The sequence below is a fragment of the Bos indicus genome, chromosome X (genome assembly GCF_029378745.1).
Source record: "Bos indicus isolate NIAB-ARS_2022 breed Sahiwal x Tharparkar chromosome X, NIAB-ARS_B.indTharparkar_mat_pri_1.0, whole genome shotgun sequence".
In the NCBI taxonomy this organism is placed as follows: domain Eukaryota; kingdom Metazoa; phylum Chordata; class Mammalia; order Artiodactyla; family Bovidae; genus Bos; species Bos indicus.
Genome location: NC_091789.1, coordinates 48,653,986 through 48,662,538, shown reverse-complemented (window position 1 = coordinate 48,662,538; position 8,553 = coordinate 48,653,986).

The window sequence follows — 8,553 nt, the reverse complement described above, 5'->3', positions numbered from 1 at the left end:
ATTTGAGATTCTACTTTTAGATCCAGTTCAGGAAAAAAGGCTGCCTTACTTTTCAATACTGTATTGGGTGGCACAGTGGTAAAAAAATCCGCCTGCCAATTCAAGAGACATGAGTTCGATCCCTGGGCCTGAAAGATCCCCTGGGGAAGGAAACAGCAATCCACTCCAGTATTCTTGCCTGGCAAATCCCGTAGACAGTGAGGCCTGGTGGGCTATGTCCATGGGGCCAAAAAGAGTTGAACATGACTGAGCATGCATGCATTATTATGATTCTATCATTAATTATTAAATATACTAATGATGTATCTGCCTATTTTAGAATTATAATCAATATCTTCTCTGAAAATAGCCGTTTTTAATAACAGATGTCATCTAAAATGAGCAAATGCAGTGACGTTTGTTTCCTATACTTTCAGATTCCCCACAGCCATGAGCTAAGCTTCTGAGAAAATAATATGTGTGTATATATGTGTATGTATGTGCGTGTATGTGTGTATATATAGAAAGAGTGTGTTTTTTTCCCCTATGATGCCATGTTAAAACAGCACTGGAAATCCAGGTCTCTCTTTGTTAGTGTAAATGTATGTGTGTATGCCTTTTTTACTTTCTTCTCCTTATACGTGTCTATTTTTGTCTTATTCTGAAACTTTCCCCTGGACTCTGTAACTGTTTGCCTTAGCCTTTCTCTGCCTCTGTCACTCTCTCATTTTCTAGCCTCTATGCATTTCTACTCTTCCAGTGAAGACTGAAGAGTATCTCATCTTCTCTGTAAACCTTTTCATGACCCATCCTCCTTACTCGTTTCTGACCTCCTATTCCCTTTAGTTGTCTCTCTTGTAGACCTTTCACATTGGACCATAATCTGCAGTGAGAAAGGACAGTATGTTTGATCAAGTTTGCCCGCAGAGCCAGTGGCACACTATATCTAATGTGGTTAAAGTGTTCTAGGAGGGAAATGACTCCTATTCCAGTTGTTCACTACTCATCATTTCACTGTTGCATCCTAGGTCTATTGCTACCAAAATGAGAAGGAAGGTATGCTTTTCTCTATCCATGAGCTTAAACAGTGGTTCTAAACCAATGGTCCATGCAATGGCATAATAGTTTCTCAGGCCACTTGGTGCGTAGAGGCATATACCTTTCCCTGAGAACACCCATTTCCTGCTCCCTGACACTGTACTTATGGGTTAGAATGATGTGCCTTAAACTTTGCTGTGCATCAGAATTCCCTGGGGAAGTTTGTTAAAAATACAAATGCCAAGATCCTACCCCAGAATCAAACTTGGGGCGGGGGATAACTGGGTATTTGTATCTTTAACCATCTCCCTGGGGATGCACAGTCAACATAGAAAATCAATCATTAGAGAATTTCTGGAGGTTAAACGTTAACCCCCTCCTGGCCCTCATTTAAAGTAAAACTACTTCTTGAAGAGCAATACAGTAAGAAACCAAAGCCTTGTTATGAGTAAGTTTACCATGAGGGTCTTCGAGGCATGAAGGAAAGCAATAACGTGTACTTAGCACACACTGCGTTCCATACTATACGACTGCCAGGAGAACCCTCCATTTCTATGGCCTTATGGCCTTCTACTAGAGCAACACTCCTAAATTTTCTTCTCACACTTGCTTACTTTCAAGGGTTGCCCGATAAAACAGGATGCCCCATTACGTTTGAATTTCAGAAAAACAAATTTGAATCTCAGATCATGTTGGAGGAGTAACTATACCCTAAACACTGCATGGGACATACTTATACTAAAAGTTATTAATTGTGTATCTGAAATTAAAATTTAACTCTGTGTTCTGTGTTTTCACATGCTAAATCTGACAGTCCCACCCATGGGAGGAGGAGTGGATTATCTAAATATATCCATTGGCCCCTGTTTTGCAATTGGGTAGAACTAAGAGAACATGCTGGGTAAGTTTGTCTGCTCTGCAGACCCAGTCTACTTCAGGTGAACCATCTGAAAGATCAGAGGTGGAGAGAAGAAAACTACTAAGACCCTTTGGCTGCATGCCAAAGTTATATCCTTGAGTTCAGCATTATCAGTAATAAAGATGATATTTTTTATCTTCATTTGCCCTAAGCCCATGTCTTATTTCTCAATTGGCTTTGAAATCAGATATTAATTATTCCTTCCCCTAACAGCTGCAATGCTTACCTTATTTACTTTAATCTTAACAGTCTCTCTGTGAGGTAGGTGCTATAATCCCCATTTTACAGTTAAAAAATGCTGGGGCATTGAACTAGGCAATGGAAGAAACAAAATTCAGATTTCTCTACATGTGATTTGGCCTCAGGCATTTGACTGGAGTAGCTATTTTCATCCCATTAAAGTGAAACTTATGTCTGAATCTCTGTTTGGTTTGGCTATTTTTAATATACAAGCCTTAAATCATGAAAAAAGAAAAAACCCATCAGTGCTAATAGTGCCTTTATCCGGTTTGACAAAAGAAAAAGTGAAGTATTGTCCTTTAACTCTCATCCTATGCTTTATGAATGCACACATAATTTTGTTTTTATAAACAGCAAGGCCACTGACCAAGATAAAAAGCAATATGCCTAAGTGAAAAAATTCCCTCTCCTCAAACATCAATTAGAAACATTAGTGGTATTCGATTGACAGTTCACGTTTATTTCCAAGAAAAGAGGATGAATCCTCTTTAGGCTAGAATGCTTAAAAGGCTGCAGGTAGGATGTAGCACTTCAGAGTAATTGCTAAAGACAAGTGACCTTTGGAATCTAGCATTAGTCAGTTTCGGGAAGAGAAAGAGAACATAGGCAAAAGAACTGCTCAAAACTCATCTTTAGATTTATTAAATGGCCGTTTATTTTAAGCCATAAATATATGCATAAGTATTAGCTTTCTAAATACATTAAGGGAAGGTAGGAATAAGCAGTCACTTGAAAAATGATTGCATGTTGACTCTTAAATGTGGGTCTGAGTATGCGTCTGTGGATCTACATCTGGATCTTTGAGTGAGAACACTGTTGTGTGGGGCATAGCAAGCTATGGGCTTCCCTAGCGACTCAGATGGTAAAGAATCCACGTGCAATGCAGGAGACCCAGGTTTGATCCCTGGGTCAGGAAGATCCCCTGGAGAAGGGAATGACAATCCACTCTAATATTCTTGCCTGGAGAATTCCATGGACAGAGGATCCTGGCCGGCTGCAGTCAGTCCATGGGATTGCAGAGTCAGACACGACTGAGTGACTACACTTTGATTTTCCATGCTTGACCTTGAGGCTTGTGAGCACTCTTTCTCTCTCCCCTCATCTATCATGGTACAAATAAAATAAAGACTTCCGAAGCTGGAGTCACTAATGCAAGGGATCTGCGTGTTTAGCCTGGCCAAGTTATTAAGCTAGCTCTGACCAGGGCAGAAAATATAAAACATTAAACAATAGTAGAAAGTTTTAGCCATGCTCTTTGGTGAGGGCTAAAGTTAGTGTTGTTATCTTGGAACCATGTATCTCTTGTACCAACTTCAACTCTTGGATATCTGGGTGCTGCTTCCCAATACCACCCTTCAGATCAGACCACTGTGCTATCAATACCTGCTGAACCAAACCCAGGGGCATTATTCATTCCTGGATATCCTACATTGGATTTTCAATTATTGTTTTCAGAGGTAAGCTCTATACGCTTCTCCTCCATTATCATTTATTTCTTAATCATTGTGTAGCTATTCTTTATTTTCTGTGTATTGAATTCTATTCTAGCTCCTACCAGAGGATCAGTTCTCAGTACCAGGCCTGTTGATACTCACAGAAGAAAATTCTTACTGTCTCTGCCCACAGTTGTGCACAAATGTTATTCCTTGAAGAACATGAGTTTGTTGCCTCAAATCCAGTAAGCTCACTCATTACACTTCTGTTTCTCTAGCTATTATACAAATCCATGTGATGTAGATGTTCTGGCTTGCATGAAAACTTACAGTTTGCTGCTGTAAAAGGGCTTCTTTTGGTCTGCTATGGTGTTAAGCAGAAATAAGAATATCTTCTTGACTGGGGAAAAATTTTCTCCATTCTTCAAATAGCCTTTTTGTGGGTTGTTTCTAGCCTTTCTATAGACTTGTGAGACCCAAGCCACAATTTTTCTTTACCACTGTGTATATAGCATGAGTCTTAGGCAAAATGTGAAATATCTTTTTGTAGTGCCATCCACCCTCCTTCCTAGATAATAACAGACATAAAGATAATTAATGTCTATGATGTTTTCTAGGTGCTACCAACATCCTCAATTCTCCATGTGCATTATCCTGTTTAAGCCTCAGCACAATCTTAACGTGTGGAATTTAAGTTTGGAGGAGCAGAGATCCTATGTGGCTCATTACCTGTGGTATCCCTGTTACCAAATGCAAGTTCATGTGCCCAATGCACAGTGAGGCCAAAGTGAAACACTGGTGTTTGGAGAAGATAAGAGCTTATTGCAAGGCCATGCAAGAACAAGTAGCTTGTGCTCAAAAACCCCCAAACTTCTAGAAGTGTTTCAGCAAAGCATTTTAAAAGGCCAGGTGAGGGAGGGGCATCCCAGGTTATGTGATCAGCTCATGCAAAATTCTCTGGTTGATTTTGAGGTAATAGGGTGGTTGGTTAATATGATCAATCTAGGGATACTCATGATCATCAGTTACAGTAGTTAATGGCTTCCATTTGGTGGTGGTTTTTAGCATCCGAAAAACTCAGGAAATATGCATGAAATACTATCTTCTAGGTATTTCAGAATGTGTGTGTGCTCAGTCACTTCAGTTGTATCTGACTCTGTGTGACGCTATAGACAATAGGCTGCCAGGCTCCTCTGTCTGGCAGAGATGGGATTTTTCAGGCAAGAACACTGGAGTGGATTGCCATTTCCTTCTCCAGGGGATCTTCCCAACCCAGGGATTAAACCCTTATCTCTTATGTCTCCTGCATTGTAGGCAGATCCTTTACCCAGTGAGCCACCTGGGAAGTCCCAAGTACTTCAGAGAGGAGTTAAAACAGAGGACATAGGGGAGGGGGTCTGTCCTGGGAGGGTCCCACAGGATCCTACTTGGTTGTATCCCCAGGGCCAGCACAGAACCTAGCATATAGAAGGCCTGCATAACGGTTGAATGAACAGATGAAATAGATTTTATTATAAACCTCCTGTTTTACAAATAAAGGAAATGAGGCTCAGGGAAGTTAAGTGTCTGTTCCAATGTTACACAACCAGTAAATGGTAGAGCCAGGACTGTGATAGATCCATCTTACAACAAAACCTGCATTCTTAGCCACTGTTTTGTACTGTGTCCCCTTTCTACCCATTGAGTCCTCAACAGCCTCATGACTTCCACTTTTCCGGGCAAGAATACTGGAATGGGTTGCCATTTCCTTCTCCAGGGGATCTTCCCAACCCAGGGATTGAACCCAGGTCTCCCACATTGTAGGCAGATGCTTTACCGTCTGAGCCACCAGGGAAGTCCCATGACCTCCACTAGAGAATCCCAATTGGGCTATTCAGTTGAACAATGCCCATGCTCCCTTTATGACCCTGAAAGGATCTTCATCATGAATGCAATCATCCCTATCAACTCACTAATACTAAGGAGCTCCTGGATTACATTCCCATTTGAGCTTTAGGGTTTTAACCTAGCCACTTAAAGAGGTAAATGGGAGTCATAATTTCTGTCAATATGGAAAGCCACTGAAGAAATATTTCTAGCCCAGGACATTTCAATAGGACATTTTGAATCAGTGCATGGGTGTCCTGGTATTTAGGCACATTGTGAGGCACAGTTACTCTTTCACTACATTTAGCACATTAGTATAAAAATGTGGTGAATGAACCCCTTAGTAGTGTGAATAAGGGAAGAGGTAATTATTACATGTGACAGGACACCAAGCAGGGTTCTGTCAAGGGGTGGGGAGAATAATGATACAAAGCTGGATCAGGCAAGGTTCCTACCCTTCATAAGCTTACAATTTAGTTTTAGAGTTAAGGCAATTTAAGAGTGAAATCAATTCCATAACACATGAGCTGTCACAAGGCTGTCTGTGATTAACTTCCAAATGTGTAGTCCAGTCAATGAAGGTTGAGCTCAAAGGCATAAGACTTCAGTGTAGACTGGGAAAGCTTAGCTGACATCTCAGAAAGTTGTTTACTTACCTCCTAGTATCTGGCCCATTATTTTCAAAGCACTTACCATGCAAGTATTATCTTTTCAGAAAGGGCTTCAGAATATATTTTTATTTAAAAAAATATGACTAAGACACTGCTGTGTCACTGGGACAGAGCAATGGAGTACTCTTCTGCTAATGACATCCCCAGTCTAGATTCTACATCTTTCTCTGTTACAATAAGAATCAAAACAGGCTGCTACAATATTTGTGGATCAGTTTCACCTATTAAAAATACATATTCCTAGGACCAGTTCTAAACCCACTGAATCAGAACCCCAGTAATTAATATTTGAAAAAAATATATTTCCATTTTGAAATATTTATGGATGAAGTGTGCTTCAAAATAAGCCAGGGATTGGCTGGAAGAGATATAAATGAAGCAAGATTAACTATGGGTGGTTAATTGTGGAAGCTTGATGATGATCATCTGGGAGGATTTTTCTTTTTTTGTATTCTCTCTTATTTTATATGGTTGAAGTCTTCATAATAAAAACTCTAATAAAACTAAAAGCAAAAATAGTCTATATTTGTCAAAGGCCTCCCAGGTAATTCATATGCAGTTGGCTTACAGACTGGTATTTGGGAGTCTTTGGACCAGATTATTTCTCAAAGCTCTTATGGCTAATATATAATGTTTTTGTACAAGGAAGATGACCTGAAATAGGACAAATCAAGACTTGCCTTCTTGGTTAGAAATATTTGTAAGTTTTTCTGGGGATAAAGTTAGATGGAATCATCTAACTTAGAGGCAGACACATTAAAAAAAAAAAAATACTGGCTATTATTCTGCATAGAGCTAAAACCCAGGACAGAGAGGGTTTTTTTTTGGGGGGGGTGGTGAAAAATAGGAGTCTTTCCAATGAAAACAACCAATAAGTAAACAGTCAAGAGGTCTTTTGGAATAGTCAGTAATGGCATCATTAAAATAAGAAACAAAGGATAATGATGCTAATAGTTTGGGCATCTTTTTGAATATATCTACATTGGCTATTTGAAGCTCAGACCTCACTTATGAGCTAAAGAGGGAGGTTGGATGAGATAATTTGGGAAGGCATTTCAAAATTTAGATTTTAGGATTCAGGGGATTATGTTGACATGGCAGGTTTTATCATTTTCATTTCATAAGTGTGGTTACAAAGGTTCAAAGAAATTGAGGCATTAAGTTTTTGAATCTTTAGTTGAACATACCAGTATTTGCAAAGCCTTATGACAGGTTTCACCAGTCTGGACACTTCATAGTATACAACACTTTTGCTGGGATAGAGGGTTGAGAGTTTGAAAAATCAGCATCAGTCCTTAGATTTCTTTGATTAACCTAGGTACAGCTTTCCTTGTCTTGGAATAATAACTGTTAGAAGGTTGAGTATTGGGTTCTTTCTGAAGAAGAAAGGAAAATGTTGGCACTCTCCCCAAACTTTGGACATATCTACCAAAGAGGCAGATTCATCTAGAAACAGTACATTTAATAAGATATGAACATACAATTGATGGTTAAGATCTTCTTTTGAAACATTTGAGCAAAAGTGTTTCCTGTTTGAAGGATTATGAGTTAAGTGTTTTCTAGGATGTGGGTTTCCCTCACCAGAGTGACTACATGGAGCTATTTAAATGACTACATGGAGCTATTCTTCAACTAATTCCTAGGAGTGTAATTTAGTCAATAAAATATACATATCTATGTGGAAATTTGCCCCTCATCTCACAGAATAATTACCAACCTTTTCTACACATAAGCCAACATCATAGAGTTTATGCAGTTGATAGCAGCAAGTCTGAAGAAGTACATCTCAGCTATGACTTTTCAATTAATTGAGGACTGAAGCTCTTCTTGATAAGGAAATAAAGTTGATCTTGCAAATACCACTACCCAGGGAATGAGACCTGTGTTCTTATCTTAGTTCAGCTTCTATTTGATCCACATTGACAACCAGACTTCAAAAAAAAATTTAAAGGTGATCCATGTGTTAGACACAGTCAAGTTACAAAGAAAAGGGACATCCTCAGCGTATTTCAGTTAATGAATGTTTATTGTAAATAAATGAGCCACACATACCTTCTAAAGAGCTTGACCATCATTCTTCACATAACAGTAAGCCCTCTTCTTACAAGAAGTATTCTATTACCCCATCTCCTATTGCTCTGTTGTGAGGTTAGCTCAGCTATTCTGTCTCTGCTTCTACTTATCCCACTACTGACCAATGGACAGTGTCTGAGGCTGAAACTGAGATTCCCCATAAGTAAGGATCTGGTTAGTACTCTTAAGCCATCCACCTCAGAGGTCACTGGTCATGGCATAAATACTGCCTTTGGGTCTAGCACTGCTCCACAGCCCAGTTACCTATAGCTAGGTCATGTTGTAACTCATCATCTGATATCAGTTATTATCTCATTTTTGGAAATTTTTCATG